Source organism: Hipposideros armiger, unplaced genomic scaffold (assembly GCF_001890085.2).
Source record: "Hipposideros armiger isolate ML-2016 unplaced genomic scaffold, ASM189008v1 scaffold_107, whole genome shotgun sequence".
Lineage (NCBI taxonomy): Eukaryota > Metazoa > Chordata > Mammalia > Chiroptera > Hipposideridae > Hipposideros > Hipposideros armiger.
The window spans coordinates 2,621,800-2,647,093 of NW_017731457.1; the positions used below are offsets into that span (position 1 = coordinate 2,621,800).

Below are 25,294 nucleotides of genomic sequence, written 5' to 3' on the forward strand. Positions count from 1 at the left end.
TCAAATAGCCTGGAGAGGGAGCCAGAGGCTGGTGCCACAAAGCCACTCCTTGGGAGTGAGGAAAAGCATTCCAGGGCCAAATACGGCTCCCTGCCCTGCCTGGTCTCTGCTCACCCAGGTGGGAGGAGCCGCCACCTTCAGGCAGGGATAATGCGGGTGGGAGTTTGAGTCCAGAGAGGGCTGTGGAAATCAGCTCTCAGGTATGGAAGCAGGGCCTAGAGACACAGTATCAGTGCAGGGGTGTCCCCTGGGGGAGCAGGTCTGGGGAGAAACATGCACACACCCCCATTAGTCTTGCCCAAGAGACTCAAGGCCATGCCCCACGGAGGAGTTGGCAGAGCAGCGTGGAGGATAACTTCCCACTTCTGTTAACCAGGAACCTTGGGCTCTCTTTCCTGTGTAATCAGCAAGGCCACAGCTTCCAGCACCCAAGGCGGGTGAGGAGGGGATTAAATAACCCACACCCAGGGTGGCCAGGAGGGTGGCCCAGAGCTCGAGACCTGCAGCCATGTGGGCATCTGCAGCAGCTCCTCCATCAGGCTCTGCAAGAGCCTCCTTGTGCTTGCAGCTCGGAGTTCCAGACCAGTGCTTCCTGACATCTCTGGGCGAATCGCCTCAATTATCCCACTTTCAGAGGCTGCCTACCTCCTCCCTGGCCTGCCATCCTGGGCCTGTGGATTCACCGATGGGGCAACTTCTGAAAGCGGGGAGTTAACCAACCAGAAAAGTGTTCTTCTTTCCTCCTCTTCTAGATGCTGAATTAAATTCCCTCATAAAGTCAAGTAGGATAGCCCAGAACCAGATGCCGAAAGTGGGGCCAGGTGGGTTGATCTTCAACTGGCTTGCCCCAGTACAGCTGATCTGGTGTGAAGCAAATACCTGAACCATCTAATCAATAGCTGCTGCCCCAGTCTGCTGGCCCCTCCCCTGGGACCCCCCTGGCCCTCCCCATGGTAAAGGAGTAATGCCTGGCAGTAAGGCCTCTCTGAAACCTGATTAGCCAGTGCCAAAGAGTTCCTGGTGGTTAAATATTTTAATGCCACTGTGGAGCAGGGCCCCTTCTGCAGGCATGAATGAAAGGGGAGCTACATGGCAGACCTGACAAGCTCAGGGGGCTACATGGCAGGACTGATCCACTCAATGACAGAATGTAACCACACAGGATGGTCTGATCATAAATTCCTAACTTGTCAGATCAGAGCAGGCAGTCACATCCCAGGCCTATAGCTTCCTTAGCAAAGGTCAATCTTTACCTTAAGTGAGACCTGTCCATTGTTCTTATGCATCTGGGATAACATATGTTTGAAATGTCAGCATTTAATTTTCTTTTTCAGATCCCTCAAAGGCACAACCGTAGGCACCAGAGAGCACGAGCACGAAACCGCTCATCATCATGGTGCCTGCATACCATCTCTATTTACTGCAAAGGTTAAATGTTAACTATCCCGTACCCACCAATGTAAAGGAAGGAACTCTCCATTTTACTTTTTGTCCAATCCTAGAGATTTCCCCACTTTGCTTTCTCCTGCCTCCTTAATCTACCACCAGTGGATTTCATATAACCTTTCTTGCTTTCTCTCCTTTGATTCTAAATGCATAACTGCCATTCTCCAGACCATTTTCTCAGTCCGTTGAGATCTCACTTCCAGGCACATCCTGAAATTTGGCTCAAATAAACTCTTATAAAATTTTTCTGTAGGTTTGTATTTTCTTTCAACGACAAGAGAAACTGGACAGCAGGCCCAGAAAACAAGCTCCCCACCCCAGCACAGCCTCGCATTGCTGACCCTCCAGCCGTGCTTCAGACAGAGAGGAGGGTCCAGATGCTGGGCTTTGGGGTGGTTTCCCAGCGGGTTCACCTACCTCATCTCTCTCCCCAAGGCCAAAGCTAATGAAGCGCTGATCTGACACAAAAGGCTCTCCACAACCTATTAAATGAAAACAAATGTGTATTATATGATTCCATGTATGGTAAAACACACGCACACACATATACAATCTCCCAAAAACCTGTTTGTATTTTAATGTAAATGCATAGAAAAAGGTCTTGAAGGAATACACACCAATTAGTGTCTATCCTAGAATGTATTCTGGAATTTCTAGGATGGGAACTTTCTAGGGGTTCCTTTGGAGTGAGTGCTGTATATAGGATGCTCCCAGCTTTTCCCTCTGTGTACTTTGTGTTGTGGGTTGAATTGTATCCCTAAAAGTTCATGTTGAAATCCTAACCAGTACCTCAGAATGTGACCTTATTCAGAAATGGGATCATTGATGATGTAATTAGTTAAGATGAGATCACACTAGAGTAGGGTGGGCCCCTAATCCAAAATAACTGGTGTCCTTGTAAAAAGGGAACATTTGGATGCAGCCACACACACAAGGAGAATGCCATGTAAAGATGAAAGCAGAGATGGGTGATACATCTGCAAGCCCAGGACGGCCAACGGTTGCCTGCAAACCACCAGGGGAGGGGCCTGGGACAGATTCTTCCTCACGGCCCTCAGAAGCAACCAACTCTGCTGGTGCCTTGGCCTCAGACTTCTGGCCTCCAGACTGTGAGACGATACATTGCTGTTGTTTCAGCCACTCAGTTTGTGGTGGGTTGTTACAGCCACCCCAGGAAACAAATACACTTTGTATAGTTGAGTATTGCATCGTGAGAAATCCCTACTGATAGTGGTCAGAATGCACAATGAGTATTGCTTGTGAAATTAAAAATCACATATGTATCTTTCCAAAGCATGTTACTGGGCTAATCCTGCATTCTAGCACCACTCCCTGTGCTGCTGCAGGAGTCTTGTTATTTAACACAGCCACCATCCATTACTGCCTCTTTTATGGACGGGGTGACTTGCCCATGCTCACACAGCTTGGTGACAGTGCAGGATGGGAGCCCTGGCTGCTGGACCCAAGCCCAGTGCCCTGTGTACTTCTTGGGGGCTGTGCCCACTCCCTTTCTGGCCTCTAACCCATCATGCATTTATCAGCTGTGGTGGGCACAGAGACAGCTACGGTGTGGGGTGAAGACCCCCTAAACTGGGAGTCAAATAGCCCTGGATTCAAATCCTGACTCTGCCATTTATACCTGAGTGACCTCGGGTAAAGTGTCATCCACTTGGTGAGTCTCAGCTTCCTCATCTATGAGATCATGAAAAACCCTTTGCAAACTAAAGAGCTGGGCACAGGGATTTGTTGTAATAACCTTACCCTGATGTCACTTTTGCCTAAAACAGGGCCCACTTTTCCCAGCAGCTCCTGCAAACCCCTATTGATTAAAGCTTCCCAGCTGTGGGCTGGGAAACCCTGTTCAGGATGTGAGCACTCTTTTCCTCTCTCAGGTCTGCTGAGCACTCCCTACTTTGCAAGCCTCCTGTGGAAGGCAAAATAATGGCCCCCGAAGATGTCCACATCCTAATCCCTGGAGCCTGGGAGTATGTTACTTTCCATGGCAAAGGGGACTTGGAGGATGTGATTACATATGTTAAAGGCTTTAAGATGGGGAGATTCTCCTGGATTACCTGGGTGGGCCTGATGTGATCACAATGGTCCTTACAAAAGGAGGGCAGGAGAGGCAGAATCAGAGATCTAGACTTAGAGATGCTACACTTTGAGCCTTGAAGAGGGAGGGAGGGGCCAGGAGCAGAGGCATGCAGGCAGCCTCTAGAAAGGCAGGCAAGGAAACCATTCTCCCTAGAGCCTCTGGAAGAAAGGCGGCTCTACTGAAACCTTGATTTTAGAACTTCTGACCTCCAGAACTGTTAGATAATAAATTTGTGTTGTTTTTAAACCACAAAATTTCTAATAATTGTTATAGCAGCCACAGGAAACTAGCACATCCCTCCAAGGTGTTTTGCAGGCATATTCCCTTTAATCCTCATCACAACCCTTTAAGGTGGATACGACTAACATCTCCATTCCACAGCAAAGAGAATTGATGCCCAGAGAGGTTAAGTAAGTTTTCCAAGGTCACACAGCAAGTGGGATTTTAACCCAGGCAGCCTAGCTGCAGAGCTTTCCCCCTTCAGCAAGGTGACTGAAGCCTGTGCACAGCCTGTGCAGGGCTGTGTCTCAAGCATCTCCTGTCTCTCAGCAGCTCACCCCACCACTGGGAGGACCCTCCCTGCATGCGGGTTGATTCTGTCTCTTGAAACCAGACCCTTGGATTTCTTGAGTTCCTGGCTTACCATGCTCTGATGTCTTACATGCTTCTGGAGGGGGGTGGGGGGATGTCCCACCATGCCCCCTGCTGGGATGCAGCATCTTGGTAGCACTTCATAAGAGATGGGCAGTGACCCCAGCCATGGAGGGCACCGGCCATTCACAGAGTGACTGACAGGCCCCGAGGAAGTCATAGCCCCTGCCACTGACCAGCCACCCTCAGAGGCCTGAGACAGCACCACCTTGCTGTCCTACCCTGTGTGTGTGTCTGTCTGTCTGTCCCTTCTGCAGGTGTGGGAGAGGGGCTGCCAGGTCACACAGAGCCTTCTGCGTGACCGTTTTAGAGTCATTTCACATTCTTACCAGCTGGCAACTCAGCCTAGCAGCAGGACAGCTCTGGTAGGAAGTCCTGTCAAGTCCCTCTTTCAATCCCTCAGCCCTCTCCCTCCCTTCCTGGGAGCCTCAAGCTGACCTGGGCTCTTGGAGGGGCCACAGCCAGGCTGCCTTGTCCCTCAGACCTGAGCCCTCCATGAAGCCCCCCTCCCTAAGCCCGGAGCCCAGCTCCACTGCAAACCCCACCTCCATTGCCTAAAAATAACTCCTCTCAGCCTTACTCTCTCCCTCCTGGGCTCCTGCTGGTGTTAATATTCTCCCAGCCAGGCTGAGAGCCTCGTGCTAGGCAGACTGCAGGCCAGTAATTAGGTTAACTCCCCTCCTGCCAAGGACAGAGGCCGATGAGCTGATGGGGCTGGGGTAGGAGTGACTGGAAATGCTCCTTTCACAGGCTGGGGTGATGCTGGATGTAGTGTGTGTGTGTGTGTGTGTGTGTGTGTGTGTGTGTGTGTGTGTTATGTGTATGTTGTATGTGGTATGTGTGTATGAAGAACTTGTTTGCATGACAGAGCATCTTGTCCTGGCCCAGAACCTTTCACAGCTGCCATCTCCCAGTGTGCCTGTGAAGAGACCTCTGTTACAAATGGGAAAGCAGAGAGAAACAGTCCAGTCAGCCCCATCCCAATAGGAGCCCAGTGCAGCTTTAGCCACTTTTGGGGGGCAGCTACCTTGTCCCAGGCACCCACTGAGACTCAAGTCAAGTGGCTTTGCCAGTGGTGACCAGTGGGTGGGACCTGAGTCCTCCCTGAAACCTAACACCAGCCCAGGGCGCTTTCCACAGGGCAGGAGCAAGGTCGTGCCTGCCTGTTGGAGGGGAGGGACTGTCCCAGCAGCTGTGGGAGAGGCCACAGGAGGAGGCGCTGACCTCATGCTGGAGAGTCTCCGCAGAGAGGCAGAGGCCAGGGCCAGTGCTGGGTGTCAGGCCAGGCCTCTCCAAGGGGCCCTGACATGACTTAGGCACGTTTATTGTGATGTGTGTCTACATGTTAGAAACAGCACATCAGGCCTGTCGTCCTGGGCAGCATTGCTCGTACAGGCTGAGTACAAACAGGAGCTTAAAAGATAGAGCTAAGTAGCATTACAGAAGGTACGCAAAGGAGCAAAATGTGGAGATAGAACACAAGCTACCTACGTGTCAGGTACCAGGCTACTTTATAAATTTGACTCCATGCATCCCAGTACAATAGAACCTTCCAGAAGGAAGGAAGAACCCAGCAAGGCTGGAGTAGTCTATAAGGACAGCCTGGAAGGTGAGGCTGCTGAAGGCCAACAAGAGGTCACCTCACTCCAGACCTCCCCACTGCCCCCCACGACCCTCCGAGGCTGTGTAGCCTTGAGCAAATTACTGAACTTCTCTGGGCCAAAATTTCCTCACTAGTAAAATGGAAGCGATAATGCCCATGGCCAGGTTTGCTGAGAAGATTAAGTATACAAGGCCCACAACACACAGTAGGTGCTCAATAAATGGTGACTTTCCCTTGATTTTGTTCACTAGGAGGTCGGGGTCCTCCTGGGGCTCACAGGAAGGCTCCTGGTCTGAGGCTCGGGCTGCTGAGAGGAGGGCTCTGGCTGGGCTACAAAGGAGCCAGAGATGAAGAAGCAGAGATCGGAGGGGCAGCACAGGCAGAGCAGGTGCTCAGGGCCCCATTACTCTTCCCTTCCCCCCGCAAGCCCGCCCCACAGGTCTGGGCCAGCATGAGCACGGGGCTTTGTCTGAGCTGAGCGAGCTGCTCCGGCTTAGGAAGCAAATTCAGCCTGTCAGGGTCCCTGGAGGCGTCATTAAAGCAGGGGGGGGGGGGGGGGGGGGGGGGGAACAGGCCCTGCTGCCGTCAGTGCGTTGGGAGGCTTTTTAGCGTGAAATACACCATGTTTATATTTATGCAGGCCTTTTCCAGGGAACCCAGCTTTCTCCCTGCCCCACACTGACAGCCTGCCCCAAGCCATCCATCTCTCCCCAAAATTGGGCCGCTGGAGTGGGCAGGCTGGGGTTGGCCCAGGCCAGGACCCTGGAGCTTTTCAGGGCTCCCACCTGGCTCTGCCTGCAGCTCACTCAGGCTGCGTCCCAGCTGGGGCAGGGCCTGGGGCTCTGGCAGATCCTCACAGGGACGTGAGTTATCTTTCCTTTCATGTACAGCGGACTTCTACAGCTCAGAGAGGGCTCTTCTTGGGCCACTGGCCAGTCAAGGAAGGCCTCATGGAAGAGCTGGGTCCAGGTTAGGACCCCGCAAAGGGACACTCAGTCGATCCACTCTTGCCTCTGGGTGCCTGGAGATCTGGGTCATTGTGTGTGTGCTCCTCTAGCCATCTCTGTCCCAGGGTCTGATGTGTTGGTGCGTGGATTTGTGCATGGATACACACTGGTGGGGCCCATATGGATGTGGGGAGGGGGGTGGCTACGTATGTCAGGAGTTGTGTGACATGATGTGGTGTGTGTCTGAGGTTTGGGTCGTAAAGGTGCAGAGGAGGTATAGATATGTTCATGAGCATATGTACGTGGATGAGTGGATATGGCATGGGTCCTAGAGCAAATTAAGCCTGAAACGTCGCTGAAGGCAAAAATGACAAAACTAAAGCTGTCCTATTTCAGGCCCATCATGAGAAGGCAGGGTTCTTTGGAAAAGAAAAAATGCTTGGAAAAATGGAAAGAAGCAGGAAAAGAGGAAAAGCAAATAGAAGATGGATTGATTACATAAAAGAAGTCATGGGTGTGAGTCTACAGCAGCTGAATCTGGCCGCTGAGGACAGGACCCTGTGGACATCATTCATTCATGGGGTCGCCAGGAGTCAGAGCCAACTAACAGCATATAAGAATCACAATGGGGCATGTATGTGGAATGTGTATGGGGCGTGTGTATTGGGTGTGCATATGAGACATGGGTATGGGACATGTGATTGGGGCATGCATGTAGGGCATGAAGGAGTGTGGAGGCATGTATGTGGTATGTATATGAGACACATGTGAGCTGTGTGTGAGCCTGGTGCGCGTGTGTGCCATGTGCATGTGTGCAGTGGGTTCAGGTGACTGGAAGCTATTCTGCTGACAGATGGATGCTGGAGATAAAACTGGGTCACATCCTCCAAGACAGCCTCAGCTGTCATCTCTGCAGCCATCCCCACCCCCTCCCTTCTCCCCCACTCAAACCAGTGCCTTGTCCCCTGGTGCTCAGGCATGGTACTCCAGGCCTCCAAGGACAGCTCGCTGCACATTCCTTGGGGATGAGGGTTCCCAGGCCAGGACACCTGCCCAGGGAGACAACCTGGATGCTTCCTGGGCCTGGACACAGTAGATGCCCAGTAGGAATGAAGGGGCAATGGATGGGGGTAACGGCCTGTGGTGGCCTGCCAAAGAAAGAGAGGAAGCATACGTCCCAGGCCACAGTGATGGATAAAAGGGCAGGGCTGTCCTCTGCCCTGCCCACACCCCTCCTTTGTCCGTCTGCTGACATTCTCCCCTTGTTTCTATCCCATTTTTTTTTACCCTTTTTCTCTCCTCATCCTAATCCTCCCTCTCCTGGGCATTACATTTTTTTTCTTGAAATACGATATGCATACAAAGAGTGTAGAAATCATTCATATACAGCTCAATTAATTTTCTCAAATTGAACACACCCATGTATACCCAGCATCCAGCTCAAGAAACAGAACATTACCAGCCTTTCTGTACCCGTTCTAGTCACCACCCCCCAAGGATAAACACTATCCTGACTTCTAACATTACAGATTAGTTTTGTCCAATTAGTCATTTTTAACCCCAATACCTGAGTCCCTTCCCCAATCCAGGAGCAACATTAACCCCTCCCTGACTGTGAGAGGTAAGGAGAAAGCTGTGAGGTCATGTTCTCTGTCCCCACCTATCCACACCCCCTCTCCCATCCTCTTGCAGGCAAAGGATGAAGGACCTGGCTGACTCTTGTCACAGGTGCCTGTTGAGAGCCTCCACAGCCTCTGTCTGAGTGTTTCGGGACTAAATTCCACAGCTTGACAATGAATAATTAGCTTCTGTGAGTGTGTTAGGGCAATACAAGCTGCTATAACAAAGACACTAAAATTTCAGTAGCTTATTTACTACTTATTATTATTTCTCATTCTCTAATAGTCTTACATTGATGTTCTTAGTCAGCAGGCAGCTCTCCTCCACGAGATGATACAGGGACCCAGGCTCCTTCCATCTTGGGACTCCCTCTCCCCTCCCCAGGGCTTTGAGTCTTGAGCATCCTGCCAGCAGATGGGGGAAGAGAGGCCAGACAGGGTACACATGCTTCTTAGGTGCCTCTTCCAGGAAAATGTCACTTCTGCCTGCATTCCATTGGTGAGAATTAGCCACATAGTCTCTCTACATGCAAGGAAAGTTGGCAGATACGGTCCTTGGATGGGCATTCACATCCCATTAACAGCTCTTTACTCTGGAAGGGAGGCATGAACACTGGGGGACTTCACTGTCGCAGTCTCTTTGCTCCTGCCTCTACCTTGTCTGGTGGGCAGAGTTCACTGACTCAATGCCTCATTTACTTATCCCTTTGAGTGGCTTCTCAATCATTCATTCACTTGCAAATTCATTCACTCATTTTCCCCCAGCCCTTTACACACACAATATCCACTCATCTGTGCACATTCATCCATACACATATCTATATCTCCCATACACCTGTAAGACCCAGTCAAAGACAAAGGGGCAGAATAACTGCACCAACCAGAGTCACACCCACCATGTGGCCACCTCACAGGGGTTCAGGCTCTGGGGTGCCCTAAGGTCCAGAGGGAAAGCAGGAAGAGCCAGGGAATAGACAACTTGGTTCTAGGAGGTAGAACCTTCCCACAGGGCCCACACTGAAGTGCCTGAGTGAGTTCCAGCTTCAGGAAGGAGAGCTGTGTGCCCCAGTCAGGGCGAGGGCCAGGACCAGGGAGCAGAAATAAGACTGTGCACAGCTCTGAGGCCAGTGATTCATGGGACAAGTCTGGCTTTGGTCAGACAGATGGAAGTTTTATTTTTATTTTATTTATTATTATTATTATTATTATTATTATTATTATTATTATTATTATCATTATTTTAGCTGAGCCATCCTGCCACCTGTTGGCAGCTCAGTGGCAGCTCAGCTCGGGCCGGGAATCAAACCAGTGAACTTGTTGCTCAGAGCTCACACTCTTGAGCGAGCTCTTAACCAACTGAGTCACTTGGCTGTCCCTGTGAGACAGATGGAGGTTTGAGTCATTGCTCAGGTCACCTATGGACTGGATGGCTGTGGGCAACTCTGAACCTCTCTGGTCTTCAGTGTCCTCATCTGTGAGATGGGACAATGATCTCCAGCTCACAGGCTCATTGTGAGAATTAGAGGCAATGAGGATGAACATAATCGCTAGGATATGACTGTGTTCAAAGTGGTCACTCTCACTCCTGGGTGCAAGCTAAGGGGGACCTGGGTCTGTGGGGGATTTGATTCCAAGTCCCCTGAATGGGTAAAGGTTAGGCTGCTGATGACAATCCCCCAACCCCAGGCCAGGATAGCCTTGGGCCAGGGTGGGGGCTGACCCACTGGGACAGTTGTGAGGCCTCGATAGGAGAGGAAGATTCCCATGTAAAACCCTAAGACAGAAAACTATGGCCCCATCCCCTCTTGCACCTCTTCCTCTAATCCCAGCAAAAGCTTCCTTCTTTCACACCACCACGTCCCAGGGATCTGCACCCTCCAAAAAGACCCTAATGAGGGCATGCTTAACCCAGAGCACTGCTCCCTTTTGATGGATTTACAAGTAGAGAAGAAAGCAGGAGACAGGAAGGAGGAGGCGAGTGGGGGAGGCTGCCGCCTCTGCTCATTTTTTATTAAAGATCTGCTTCAAGGTCAGCCCTGCCCGTCAGCCACAAGGGACTCCTCAATTTCTCTGCAGAGGGAGAGAAAGAGAGAGAGAGAGGCTGGGAGCAGGGGCGGGAAGTGGGGAGGAAGAGGCCTGGAGTGGGCCAGACAGAGAGGCACAGAGAGAAAGAGGCAGTGGGATTCATGAATGCTGGGTAGACCAGCAGAGTGCTGGGCTCTGAGGGGGCACCAGGCGACAGGGAAGGGAGCAGGGAAAAGAAAGGACAACAGCAGAGAAACACTGATGGGTCGGGCCAGGGGCAAAGAGTGAACAGTGAAGGTATCAGATTAAGAGAAGGACCCAGATGCCTAGGTTTTGTCATTTTCCAAATAAAAGGCACCACAAGATCACTGGCCTTTCATCTGCATCACCAATTCACTGCAGGCTATGGCAATGAGAAGATCTATAATAATTAGAGAAGGAACACAACCCTCAGAGACAAGCATGATTAGCCCCATCTTATAGATGAGGAAACAGAGGCTCAGTGAGTATTTCCAAATCCACACAGCCAGTAGGAAATCTTTGTGTTGGACAAGGGGACAGCCCAGGGCATGAGAAGCATGAGCTCTAGGGCAGATGAGGGCCACAGTATCAGTTCCCCAGCTCAGGACAATGATAGTGGGTCTAGCCCAGAGTGTATGACTCGGTAGATATGGCAGATTAAAGATGGCCACCAACTGCCAGCCTCTCCTCCCATCAAGAGGTGGGATCTATGTCCTCCACCTTTGAATATGAGTGAAAGAACATGATTTTAAATGGAGTGGGCTCTGTAACTGCTTTGACCAAATAGAAAATGGGGAAAGTGATGTCGTGCCTTCTGAGCTCAGGCCTTAAGAGATTGGCAGGTTCTACTTCTCCTCTTTTTGGAACACTTGCTCCCAGAGCCCTGAGCTGCCGTGTGAGAAGTCTGATGATCTGTTGGAGACATCACATGGTGAGGCCTGAGACTACCTGGAGAAGGAGCGAAGTCAAACTAAGCCCAGCTCTCCAGCCATCTCCACCAGGGCCCCGGACATGTGAATGAAGGTGTCTTAAACCTTCCAATCCACAACACATCCATCAGCTGAAAACTACCAAGTGACCGCATTTAATGCCTCGTGGAGCAGAAGAATCACCTACCCAAGCACTACTCAAATTTCTGACCCACAGACTTGTGAGCTATAATAAAATGCTGGTTGTTTTGAGTCATTGAGTTTTGGAATACTTGTTATGCAGCAACAGATAGCCATTAGAATAGGCCTGGAGAGAGTTCAGACACCATCACATTTAACAAGCACTCAAGGTGGTTCTGATCCAGAGGGTCAAGGAAACACTCTGAGAAGCACTAGAAGAGAGGGGCTGACTCCAAGGCCAAGTGCCCCCAAGGTGTGTGTCTATATCACGTTATACAGAGAGATAAATGGAAAGAGACAAGGCAGAGCCAGAGAAAAAGGGAGCAAAATAGATTGGGGAGAGGGGAATTAGAGAGGGAAAAAAGGTAGAGGGGGCGGACAGAAAACAGCTTGGAGACCAACACAAGTCAATTCAACAAGCAATGATTGCTGCCTCCTCTGTGCTGGTGTGGTGTATACAGAGATAGTCAGGACCCAGCTGCCTTCACGGAGTTCATGCCAGACACAGGATGGCGCAGAGACAGAGCAGAATAAGAAAGGGCTGAGTGAAGTGAGGTCCAGGCCACTCACCATAAGCTACTCTCTGGGTCTGGGAGCTTTAGCAAGTGAAGACACCAGCCTAGCTTAGCCAGGTCACTCATCACAGGGTCTTTCCTTTTCTTGCCTCTGAGCATGAGGCCCCTGGAAGGGCTGGGTGTGCACCAGGATGGGAGGGCACATGGAAAGGGAGTTTGCCCTGGACAGGGGAATAGAAAAAGGTACTATGGCAAATATAAAGGACAACGGAGGTTGCAGGGGTTGGTAGGGGTGGAGACAGGAAAGGCGGGCAATGCCAAATTTAGTGACAGGTTAAAGGCAAGTGGGTCTGGCTATGGGAGGAATGGGAGAGTGTGAATCCGCTCCAGGTGCAGGCCTCTGAATCAGACACTGAGTCCTGTGTTTACTCTGGGAAGGTTTATTCACGGCACTATTGTTCCCATAATACAAATGGCAGAATGTAAACAGACCAAATTTTGGCTGGTAAAGCTAGGCAGAAGGGAAGCATTACATAGTCAATCAACAGATATTTACTGAGCACCTACTATGTGATGGAACTGGGACTACAGCAGTGAGCCAAGTCCTCACTTTCATGCAGCTCAAGGTCTAGAGCGTGAAGAGAGAAAAAACACAAGTGAATGAGTAATATGACAGGTGGTGATAAAATTAAATAAAAGGGAGAGTCCTCCACAGCAGATAGACAAATGGCCAATAAGCACACAAAAAGGTGTTCAACATCACTAATTATCAGGGACATACAATCAATACCAAGATGAGGCATCACTTTATACCTAGTAGGATGACTATCATTTTTTAAAAAACAGAAAATAACAAGTGTTGAGTAAGATGTAGTGAAACTGGAATCTTTGTGCATTACTGGCGGGAATTAAAATGGTACAGTTGCTGTGGAAAATGGTATGGCGGTTCCTCAAAGAATTAAACATAGAATTACCATATAATCTGCTTCTGGGTATATGCCTTAAAGAATTGAAAGCAGGGGGTCAGCCGAGTGGCGCGTTGGTTAAGAGCTGGCTTGGGATGCTAGAGGGCCCCGGTTCGGATCCCACATGTGAGGGCCAGTGACACTGCCCTCTACAGCTAAGATGCTGAACAACAGCTCAACCTGGAGCTGAGCTGCTGTGAGTCGCCGGCGACGGTGTAGGCTGCAGCCCTTGCTGCAGTGGGTTGCCATGGGCTACCGTGTGTAGCCAGCAGCCAGCGTGAGCAGCCAGCAGCCACTGTGAGTGGCTGTGCAGAAGCCAGCGACTGATCTGCCTCACCCGGGAAGAACGCAATGATGGTGCCAACTTGGGCCAGTGAAGCAATGTCCTCCACAACTAGACTGAAGAACAAAAGGACAGCAACTTATCTGTTCCCCTTCCCCCAATTCCCCAGCGCTGTTCCCATCCCCCAATTCCCCAATAAAAAATCTAAAAAACTTAAAAAAAAAAAAAAGAATTGACAGCAGGGACTCAAACAGATATTTCTACACCCATGTTCATAGCAGCATTACTCCCAGTAACCAAAAAGTGGAAACAACCTAAATGTCCACTGATGGATGAATGGATAAACAAAATGTAGTATATAGATACAACAGAATATTATTCAGCCTTAAAAAGTTCTGACACATGCTGTAACATGGATGAAACTTGGACTTTATGCTTAAACACAAAAAGGCAAATTCTGTATAATTCCACTGACATGAGGTAGTCAAATTCATAGAGACAGAAAGTAGGATGGAGGGTGCCAGGGGCTTTTGGGGAGAAGAAATGGGGAGTCACTGTTTCACATGTTCAGTTTCAGTTTGGGTTTGGGTGATGGCTGCATAGCAATGTGAATGTACTAATGCCACTAAGCTGTGCATTAGAAGTTGTTAAAACTGTAAATGCTATGTTATGTATACTTTCTCCCAATAATTGTTTTAAAGGAGAGTAAGAGGGAAAAATAGTGCTGAGCGAGGAGATAAGATTGTACATGGGGAGATCTTGGAAGGGTTCATTGAGCAAGTGCTATTCAAGCAGAGAAGTATGTTCCAGGGGAGAGTGAATGGGGAGGGGCGGGCACCAGGTAGGAGACAAGGACCAAGGCTTGGCCCAGGCAGACACCATGGGGGTGAAGAAGAGGGACAGTTCCAGGAGGAGGGAGGTCTGCAGGGAGAAAAGAGAGCTGGAGGGCTCAAGGGCCCACAAAGCTCTGACTTGAGACCAGACTCGAGAAAGGGAGGGTGCATGGGTCAGGGACCAAGAATGAAACAGACAGTCCCTCCAAAGATTTAATTGAAGAGCTTGATGAAGGGACTCTGCACAGAGGTGTGGGTGTGGGTGTGGGAATGGAGCAACAAGGAATAGAGAAGCACCCAGAGCCATTACCACCTCTAGGCCTGAAGTGTCACAGGGAGAAACTTAATGCCAGAACTTGGCTAGAAGACCTGGGACTGTGGAGGAGAAGGACTAGACCAGAGCTGGAGAGGAGCTCAGCAAGGGAATAAATACCTAACCTCTCTCTTCTCCTGCACTTCATTCTCCTGGTGGTGTTTCCTCTTGGATGAACCCAACCAGAAGTCAAGAGCAAGAGAGCCTAGGTAATCAGTCTCCAGAGGTCAGCCTCCCAAGGCCCAGAGCAGGGCAGAGATGTGTGGGGAAGAGACCCAGAGGGGCAAACAGAGAAAAGCCATCACAGATGGTGATGCCATTTGTTGAAATGAGTAACACAAGGGTAGGAGCCCTTTTTGAAAAATCAGCAGGGTGATAGGGAAACCAAGGTAGAGTTCTATTTCCCTGAGCCAGGGCAAGGGAGGACAAGAGGTGAGAGGGCTTCCGGGGGCACCCCCATCCCATGTCTGGTAGAATAGTCTGCCCAAAGAAGCTGGGAAAACTTGCTTGCAGCCAGCTTGCAGGGCATTCTCCCCTTCTCCCCTGAAGCAGCTCCCACTGTAAAGCTAGAGGGGGCAGGCGCTTCAGGAGCAGATGAGGGGAGGGCAAGAGAAGGTGTGCCCAGATGGAGTAAAGTGTTCCCAGGCACTAGTCCCAAACAGAGTTGAAACTGGGACTGGTTAGGAACCAAATCACTGCAATGAGGTTTATAGTTAACTTGACTTCATTTAAGGAATGGGCTTCACTCTGAGAGGATGCCATCCCTGCACCTCCCCTGGCCTCCTTCATGTCCCCTCCACACACCCAGCCATGGCTCCTCAGTCAAGGAGAGGCCTGCAGGCCCTCCACGGGCCCTCTCCCAGCCCTTGATCTGCCGACTCCCTGCTCTGCTTTGGGAAGCTCAGTCAGGCAAAGGGGGCAGCCTTTCCCAGGCAGGAGGAACAAGCACACTGGTGCTAAGCCAGCCCAAGGCCCCAGCAGATGAAATATTCATGCAGCCAGAAGGCGAGAGACCAGCAGAGGACTTGCTCTTAGGGCTATGGAGCTGTGGTAATGGCGGCAGCAGCTGCAGCCTACCCCTCTCCCCATCCCAAGCTTTGTACTGCAGACCTCACTGAGCCTAAGCTGTGGGGATCCCAAACACAGACAAACACATGCATGCACACGGACACACACACACACACACTCTCTGAAGACACATGTGGGTGAATAAACTTGGGGGGAAAAGGAGAGGAGGGCAGGAGAGTACACACAGACTCCAGACAGGGGCACAGAAACAGATGCACACAGACATACGAGTACACAGATGGGCACACATGCATGTAAACCTGCACAGACTCACAATAAACATACACTCGACCTAGGGATGACTCTCAATGTCATATAAATGCCTTCTTAAAAATCTGTGCCCCAGGAGCCTCACTGGCCTCACCTTAGTCCAAGTCCTGCTCAAGCCTGCTTGGGTACTTCCAGCCCTGCTTCCTGAAACAGGAAGTTTCCACAGGGACACCACTGGTGGGCTCCAAACCAAGGCCTCTACGTTCCTGGATTCCATTAAGGAAAGGTCCCTGGGCTTCCAGCTCCCCTTCAGGAGCCTGCCTCTAAATTCCTCCACTCAGCCCACTCACTGTTCAGTCAAGGAAAGAGAGGTGGGAGATGCAGGATGAACAGGCCATCCAAGGTCATGAAGGCAGTAACCAAAGGGTGACTTGAACTCACGTCTCCAGATGCCCAACCCAGCACCACCGAAGGTCCAGAGATTCCATTCTCAAAATTCTCTCATCCGTTGGCTGTCCCCCTTCACCACCTGGCCTGGCTTCAGGATGGCCACCAAGATGCATGATGAAAGGGGGTCCTAGGGGCATCTCCCAGCTGGATCCCTGGGACCTCTTAGACACCTGCTGCAATCAGTGTCCTGGCCAGAACTCAGCATATTGAGTTCCACTCCCAATTAATAGCCTCCTTTGCTCCGGGCGCCTCCCAGGGCTGGCGTGCCCCCGACCCTTAAGGAGTGGAACGGACGTCCCTGTGTGGAGAGTCCTCCAACGCCTCGACTCTCGCCTTCGCTGCTGGGGGCCCTCCAGACCTACAGAGGGCGCTGTGGGCGCCAGGCCTCTCTGGCCGTCCGGCAGGGAGGCCGCCTCCATGGTGGTGCGCTGTCCAGCATTTCAGCAATCGGCGGCGGCGGCGGCGCCCGCGGGGAGACCGAGGACGCGGGGCCGTGGCAGCCGCGGAGCTGCCCTGGTGAGCCGAGCCGAGGAGGCGACCCGGAGTCGGCCAGGACAAGCGGGGCCAAAACGCCTGGCTCGAACGCCCGGCGGAGCGCGGCGGTCAGCGGGGAGGTGAGAGAGCCCCTGGTGGGGCGAGAGCATTTCCCAGAGGGGCTGGGGCTGGGTTGAACCTTGGTCCTCCCTAGCTAGACTGGGCCCAGCTCAGGGTCCTCAGGCCCCCTAGCAGGCAGTAGGTTGGAGAACTACTAGAGTGTTTGGTCGTGGATGTGAGGCATCTGGGAAACAGAAATGAGAAACATTGTTCATTTCACAGAGAAGGATGGAGAAAGTGAGAACCCTGCGAGGTCATGGGCAGGACTCCCTTGGGCATAAATGACCATGGCCTGGCCCATGAGGATGCTAGGAAGCCCCCCAACTGCAGTTCAGTTGCCCTCCACCAGCTAAGGAGAAGGACCTGCTCCCTAGGGAAGGGAGAGACCAACGCAGGGACCCTGTGGAGATGTTGTTCACTGAGAGGGGTGGAGGGAGCAGGCCCCCACCTGAAGGCTGGGTTTATGTCCAGCAGGGAGTGGCAGCATAGGGGACAGCCTGGCCCCTTTCTCAGCTGCCCAAATGCCCCTGGGCAAGCACGAGCTGGCAACAAGAACTGGGTCTTACACAGGATGGCATTTCCTCTCACACTGGGAACAGGATAGAGGACACAGAAGTGAAAATAGCCTCTAAGAGTTTAGGGGGGTTCTCTGTGGGCTCTCTGGATGCCCAGGGATCTCAGAGTGGGCCCAACCCCAGAACAAATTCCTGGTAAAAAGGAGAGAGGAGAAAAGAGACACAGACTCTGCCTTGCATCCTCATACCCCTCCCTCCCTCCCTCCCAGGGCTCCTGCCTGGACAGTGGTGAAGCCTCCTGCAGTTCCTGCTCCTGGCAGCAGGTTCATTGTGGAGATGGATTTGGGGGAGAACAAGAGAAGGGCAGCCAGGTCTGGCCTGGTACCCCAGTGCCTGTGCTTTATCCTAGCCACAACTTCTCACCCCCCTAAGACCTCACTCATTCACCCACTTCTGGCATCAGGGGGCCTGGGCTGGTCTTTAGTCTTGAGTCAAGAGAAAAGGCAGATACTTTGATGGAGAGCAGGGCAGGGGCTGGAGTTTCTGTCAAGGGGACATCTTAAGGTCATGTCCCCCAGCATATGCCAAGTTCTTCACCAGCCAAAAATAGGACCAAGCTGGCTGGGAAATTGCCCCCACACAATACCTGCTTCTTGGTTCCTTAACTTTATGCCCCAGCCTACTCTCCTGTGAGGGGTGGGGGAGGAATTCTTGAAGAGTGAATAGTTGATTAGATTTTAAGAGGTGGGGGTGGGTGGGTTCAGAGTCATGAATTCTAAAGTTTAACAGACATGGGTTCAAGTCTAAGCTATGTAACTTCAAGTAAGCCACTTAACCTTTCTGAGCCTGCCTCCCAATTTGTAAAACAGGTAAAGCATTAACAGCATCTACTTTGCTGTTCAAAGAAATAATCCAGATAATGAATGAGAAACTACTTTTCAGCTGTAAACTGTTGGGCAAGTGTCAGTAAATAGAACGCAAATAAGAATTTCTTAAGGAGGAGCTGGATAAAGGTGGCCAAATTTTCAGCATTGTCTAAAGCACATCATTCTCTTCCCAGAGGAGGTGGGCATTGGCTGAGGGCCTCGAACCAAGCTCCATGCTGGGCACAAGGCTACAGTTGACTCAATTAATCCTCACAAAAACTTCACAAGGAAGCCACCATTGTCCCTATTTCACAGCTGAAAAAGGAGACTTGAGTGACTTTCTCAAGGTCATGAAGCCACCCAAGCTGTCTTCCTTAGGGCAGAAATAGAGCTAATGACCTGTCTCAGTCCCTTGATATCAAGAAAGACCCAGTTAAATGCCAGTTTCTTGAGCCATGCTGCCAGCTTTCCAGATGGGGAGCCTGTGGCATATGGGTGAGGGTGTGCAGTGCAGGAAGAAGCTGACTCTCCCAAGGTCACTGGGATATTTGGAGGTAGAATGTGCTTTGAACTGGCTGGTGGGTGCCCCCGCCATATACCACCCCCGCCACTGTCATGCCTACCAAAGGGGGAGTCTGGGTCTGGCAGGCCCATCTGCTCACTGCCGCACCCACTTCTCACCTCCTCTGCCTGACAGCCTCTTGCTGACCTCGGCAAGTCGGTGACTGCCTGGTCCTTTCTGAAGCAGTTAGTCCTCACCCCCTGAGACGGGGCCTTGGTCACAAGCAACTGCCGGCACTGCTGGTATGTGCCTCACCTATTGATTTTTCTCTTCCTCTGACCAATTTTTATTGTCCCAAGGGGCAGAATCATAGCTCCTCCTGTCCCAGCAGCCAACCGGGAGCTCTGCTGAGGAAATGGGGGGAGCCCACCTTCTTCTTTAACTCCTACACACATTCTGAGCCCCTGCCATGGACCTGTCACTTCCCATACATTCTCTCATTTCATACTCATATAACCTGGTGACATTTCATCCTCACATAGCCTGGTCCTTTTCACAGAGGAGCAAAACAAGGCCCGAAAGTGACATGACTTTCCCAAGGTCACAGAACAAAGTCTTGGTGCAACCCTAGCCCATTGCCTCAGGGCCCAGTGTGGCTTCTACAACACCACCCTGTCCTCAATTCTTCAGGTTCTCCTGGGGGAGGGTCAACCAGGGCACAGTGGGCTGGTGGGGACTGGGGCACGACATGTGGTGGAAGTGACTGAAGGGCTTTGGAACAGGATCCCGAAGACCTCTTTCTGGGCCCATCTCTGACCCTGGTTTCTTGTATGACCTTGAACAGGTCCCTTCCTGTCTCTGGGCCTCAGCATCCTCAACCACAAAATGATAGGGTTTGATTAGATGACCCCGAAGGCCCTGCCAGCAAGATTTTAAGATCTCCCTGCTCTATAAATCTGTATGTCGGGAAGCCTGTGGGTCCATCAGCAGAGATTAAAGTCACTTTCAGTGTTTCAAGGTTTGATTTATTAGTTGGAACTGAAATTTAAAATGCACCCATACCTCCTACCTACAAGCTTGAGGTCTTAACTCAAGGGGGGAAATATGACTTGGAGCGGCCTAGTGTCTCACCCGGAGATCCCAGGTTGAGGCCCTCTGTGCCCAGGATTTGAGGTGACCTGCAGGGACACTGAGGATGCCCTGCATACACATTCCAGAGTTGTTTGCCAGAGTCCAGAAGGCCCCAGAACACACATGCATAATCCCCATGTCCAGGTAAGCAGCAGGGGTGCGGTGATTGAGGTTTATTCAGAATCTTGGGGACAGGGTGGGATTTTGCAGCTGATGCTGTAAAGAGAGGATGCAGGGCCCCACAAAGGGGGTGGATTGGTATGTGACTAGTCCAGGCCCGGTGGGAAGGGGCAGCCAGACAAGAAATGGAGAAGTTCCTTCTCAATTCCAACACCTGGGCTCAGTGAAGGGGGATTGGAGGGTGGGAACTCAGAGAGGGAAAGGGTTTAATGAGGACAGAAAGGATCAGAGAGAGGGCACTCAGTGAGAGTGGGTTCAGAGAGGAAGGGGGGGCAGAGGCTGCACAGTGAGGGGACAGAGAGATCAGTGAGAGAGGGTGGGAGGCCCAGAGGAGCAGAGGGGCTTATGAAAGTGAGGGGCTCATTACCAACAATTAAAGACCCCAGCCTGGCCCAGCCTAGTTCATCATTGTGGCTTAGGCCTGCCACTTTACCTTCCTCTGGGACCTGAGCATAGGAGGGCAGCAGTGCCATCCCCAGAGGCCAAGCCCTGTTGACGCCATGTATCCAGAATGGGGTTCTCAGGGGGCCTGGGCAGGTGAACCCGTTCCAGGCTGCCCAGGATGACTATTGGCCTGGGAGAAAGGCCTCAGCAGCCATGTGTGTCTTGGCTCCAGAGCTGCCCCCAACCCCCAGGGACTCCCACCCTGTAGCCAAAAGCCACCGGCCCATCCATCTGCAGCGCTGCTTCCTCAGCAGTCAGCCTGGCCTCAGCCTCCTGCCACCCCCGCCCTGGCCTGCTGCCCACTGCAGAGGCTGCTGTGCCAGCTGGAGCTGGCGGGCAGTGCCACAGCTCCCTTAGCATCCTGCTGGGGTCTGTGAGGACTGAGGCAGTCTGGCTCCAGTGATCCTTACCTTGGGGTACAGACAGCTTACTGCACTGGGGAGCTCTTGGCCTGCCAATTTCTAGCATTGCGTGTGGCTGGTGGCTCTGAGACCCCTCCCTTTACTGAGCCCCATCCCCACCAGCATTCCCCAGAACGCCCCAGCATGGAGACAGGTAAAAGTAAGTTTAATTGAAGTCTTTTGATTTGAAAAAGGATACATTTTTATTGTACAAGACTTGGGAAGTAAAGACATTAAAGAGAAAATAGGAAACATGCTCTTGGAGGAAGCCAGCATCCTACTTTTTTACTCTTCCATGCGAATTTTCTGATGTTTTTAAAGATTCTTCAAAAAGCATAATTTTAATGACCGTGTGAAGGCTGGGCATGGGTGGAGCTGCTTCGCAGGGAGTCAGTAAAAGCTGCAGAGAGGACCTTGCCCCGCCTTACTCTCCTGGGTGGGGTACACCTTCAGGGTCTGCCGGCTGTGTTTTCCCTTGGAGAGGATGGCTATGGGGCCTGTGACAGGGTAAGTGAGGGACTGAGGTGGACCTGCTTCCTTTGTCCACCTCTCTGCCAGCACCAAGGTGGGGAGGGCCGAGGCTGCTAGGGGAGAGGGCGTGTGAGACAGTCATACATTCCCTGGAGAGGGTGACAGCCTGGACCCAACAAGACCTCAGGAGAAAGAGCTCAGAACTGGGAATTGAGCAACTGCCAATCTTCTGGGCTTGGATCTCATCTGGGCCCCAGTCTCCACAATCAGGTCTTCTTCTCCTGTAAAATGGGCGTATGAACAGTGATGTGGCTAGCCAGAGGAGGCTTTTGGGACTTGGAGAATGACAGGGAAGGTGCCAGACAGAGAAGGCAGGGGCATGGCATTCTGGAGGACAGCATGGGAAATCGCACAAAAGTTCCGGTGAACTAAGTGGACAGTGAATGATCTAATGTAGCCGTAGCACAGAAGGCATTCCTAGGACGAGAGGGCCGCCAGGGGGAGTGGTAGGCTGGGTCAGGTCTTGAAGGACTTTGAAAACCACTGTAAGAACTGGGAATGTATTTGGGAAGCCATGGGTGCCATGGAAGGCTTTGGAGCAGCGTCTTACAACAGTCAGATGTGCGCTTTAGGAAGCCCAATCCGGCTGCATTTGATGCCGGGAGGGACAGGGAGTGGAGGGCGGAGAGAAAAAGACCACAGGCAGAGAGGCCAGGAAGCGGGTGATGGCCCAGCGGGAGAGGGGACGTACCAGAGACATGCCTCTGGGACGTTTGACGGGGGTGTATGTGCACATGTTCCTGGCTAGGCTCACCCAGGGAAAAAAGAAGACCCGTGGGGCAGGGGCAGGATGAGAGGTGGGCAGCCTACCCTCCATGCCCATCCCAGCTGCTGGCATAGACCTCAGTGTCAGACAGAGAACCCCAGTCTGGGGAGGGTTGGGCTTCAGGACTGGCAGAGAAGCCCAGCCACTCTTTCTCCCAACAGGGCACCAGAGGGGGCTTCTGGGCTGGTAGGGAAACTGGGACACTAGACAGGTCCTGCCTCCGGGCAGTCCTGTTCCCCACCCCCACACCCCCGTCTGGCATAATCTGACACGTGCTTCTTTGTTCTTGTGACCCATCCATTATTGTCCCCAGAACACCTCTCTCCTCTGTCTCCTGATTTCTCTCTTCCTTTGTCCCCTGCTCCTCATACATCAGAAAGCATAGATGGGCACTTATTCATTCATCAAACATTTCCTCTGCAGCTCCTCTGAACTGAAAGCTTAGTTATCCTTGTCATCCCCAAGCTCTGTGCTAGGCACTGGATGTGGATGCACCCCAAGTGTTCCCAGGCACTGGTGGTGGTGGGAGGGTTGCCTGCCTGGGTGACTTTGGAGCTGGCTTCACAGATCGACCTCACAGGATGAGTACAGTTTTGCCAGGGGAAGAAAAAGAGGAAGGGCACTTTTGGCAGTGGGAACAGCATGAACAGAGCTATGGAGGAGGAAAGAGCATCAGGCACTCAGGGAATAGTGTGGCCAGAGAGTCAGGGCCTAGTCCGAGGGGCAGAGGACCAGGCTGGAGAGAGGCCACATGAGGGGCCTTAGTGCCAGGCAGGGGAGTCTGGCCTTTCTCCCATAGGCAGCAGAGAAACCAAGGGATGTTTCCAGCAGGTAGGCACACAGGAAGGTTGCCCCTGAAGGACAAGCGTGATTTGGGCAGATGGAGAGAACAGGAGGGCCTGTGGTGTGCTTTCAGGACACGGTCACATGGCCTGGGACCTCTCTTCCTGTGGCTCCACTCCTCCCAACCTGGACACTCAGAACCAGTGCAGAGTACCTGCCTCAGAATTTCCAGAACATTCCATGAAAAGCAGATTCCTGGCACCCACCCATTCAGAATCTGAGTGTGGGGTTTGGGGGGGGGGTCTGCCTTTTTAAAGCTCCTAGGTGACCGTACATGCTAGAGTTGAGAACTGGTGCCGCATCACTTTGCACCCACTGTTCCCTTTGGCTAAATGCCCTTCCTCTTCCTCTACCTCCTTGAACTTCAGCTTCTGCTCACATGTCTTCTGTGCAATGCCTTGTTCTAAGCCCTCTGCTTCCTCTGTGTCCCCCTCAAGTGTCCAGTGCTGCCTTTCTCAGCCCCTCTTATACTCTATCCCAGCTGGTTGTTTACCCTTCCACCTCCCTCAGTAATCATCATGGACACTCATTTCCCACGTGCTGGCTACTGCTCTAGGGGCTTCCTGTGTACTCACTCATTTTATCCTCACAACACCCTGTGAAGGAGCCAGGTCATAGCGGAGGGATACTGAGGTATACCAGCATTACCCAGCTAGGACCAGGGGGCGGTGCACTGTACTGTGAGGCCCCGGGCAAGGAGCTCTTTGAGGGCAGAGACCCTGCGTTATTTATGGTTGCAGATCCCCAGTGCAAGCACAGGGCATGGCATCTGCTCAGTTTCCCCATCTGTATGATGGGCTTACGGATGGTAGTTCCACTCCAGGGCTGCTCTGCAGCTTGGAAAAGGCCCTGATTGTGAGCTGTGAGGAGCGTGGCCTGGGCGGGGTGGTGGCAGCAGAGGCCATGACTCTGTCTGGGATTTTAAGATGAAAGTTTCCCAGAAAGAAGGCCTTTATACCTCCTTTGCTATACTAAGGTCCAGCCTCTCCCACAGAATTCAGACTCTCTCAGACCCGGCCAGGACACCCCGATGAAGATTCTGGGTCTGGTGGTGGAACAAGGTGGAGACTAGGAGAGACCACAGCCGCAGAAGCAGCCAACCTGACCTTAAGTGGCTTGTCCCTTCCCAGAGCAAGAAGGGAACCCCTCCCCGCCATTCCTGCCTCCCACCCACAATCCCTCAGGAACCATAGGTGATTGTCAATGATGTCGTTAATTAACTGCTTAATTAACTATTTAGGCTAATCAGATTAATCGACATTAATTGGCTACCATTTGTCAAGGACCCTGGAAAGCTGTACCTCTCAGAGTTGAAGTGTGTGGCTGGGGCTTCGCAGGGGAGTTGGGAGGAGCTATTACTGAGCTTTGGAGCTGGAGGGAGGGGGTGGCAGGCAGCAGCAGGACCAAGGGCACCAAGACTGCTGCCCAGGGCTCTTTATCTCCCTGTGGTTTTCAGGGCGGGGCCCTTGGACTGCTGAGTTCTGGCTCTTCACACTTTGGGAAGAACATCACCTCTTCCTCTTCCTTAGTTGCAAGAAAAAAAAAAAGGTTTCATGAGGGACCAGAGGGAAAAGCCAGATACTTTGATCCCCAAGGGCTGTAAATACCTTGGAGGGGAAGAGACCTTAAAAATCCTAAATAAGCCATGATAGAATATAAGTAGGTCACCACATGACAACTGCTGGGATGAAGTACACATATGCAATTTTTTAAAAGGGGAAAGATGAGCAGTATTGGGTAGATAAAATATGCAAAATATTAAACTGTGATGAAATTATCAGATTTGTATTAGTCAATTACAGCCCCCAAAACCCACAGTACATTTTTATGCCTCTTTTCAAACACAACTTACAGTTTTAAATTATAGCACTTGAGATAGAAAAGAAAAAACTACTATGAAATCCATCCTACGTTTTGGGGGGAAAAAAATACCAACCCACTCAAAACTGGGAGTGTGAATTTGCCTTCTGTAGCATTCTCTCAAGATTAAATGGCTCTCACATCTAGTCCAATGCTGGGCTGGAAGTTGGTAGCCTGCAGTCTCTTCTTGACTTTTTCACTGACCCCCTGAGAGCATCCTCCCCTCTCTGGATTCCCCTGGCCTTTATTCCTGAGAGAGCACTTCCATGGAGCAGAGGAGGTGTGGGTTTTGAGTATTCTGGAGATGAATACAAATGTGAGAGGAGAAAGGGGCCCATTTTAGTGAGATGGTCAAGCTTCCAGAATGAGGGGTGCTTCCTGGACAGGTGAAGGGGCTCCCCACTTGGTGACAGAGACCTCTAGCTTGGTAAGGGAAGACCTAGGGAATGAATGTGGGGTCTCTCTCCCCCTTTACTGCCCTATCCTGCAGCCCCTGGGGGAAGAAGGA

At 51.7% G+C, this 25,294-nt stretch overlaps 1 protein-coding gene and 1 long non-coding RNA gene across 4 annotated transcripts in view; one reads left to right on the forward strand and one right to left on the reverse strand.

Moving 5' to 3' along the window:
• Positions 1–1,568: 1,568 nt before the first annotated feature.
• On the reverse strand, positions 1,569–16,504 carry LOC109385037 (uncharacterized). 3 transcript variants are annotated; one of them, XR_002124542.1, is made up of 3 exons: positions 15,858–16,504; positions 8,654–8,954; positions 1,569–1,928 (listed from the first exon to the last, which is right to left on the reverse strand). It is a non-coding gene; the product is annotated as an uncharacterized LOC109385037 (long non-coding RNA). The 3 variants fall into 3 exon arrangements; XR_002124543.1 differs by lacking the exon at positions 1,569–1,928 and having other exon boundaries at positions 8,600–8,954; positions 16,145–16,504; XR_002124541.1 differs by lacking the exon at positions 1,569–1,928 and having other exon boundaries at positions 8,600–8,954.
• Positions 16,505–16,562: 58 nt separating this feature from the next.
• SRRM3 (serine/arginine repetitive matrix 3) overlaps positions 16,563–25,294 on the forward strand; it is a 55,757-nt gene continuing 47,025 nt past the window's right edge. The window contains exon 1 of the mRNA XM_019646837.1: positions 16,563–16,767. The gene's annotated coding sequence lies outside the window, so the exon portion shown is untranslated. The remainder of the gene's footprint in view (positions 16,768–25,294) is intronic.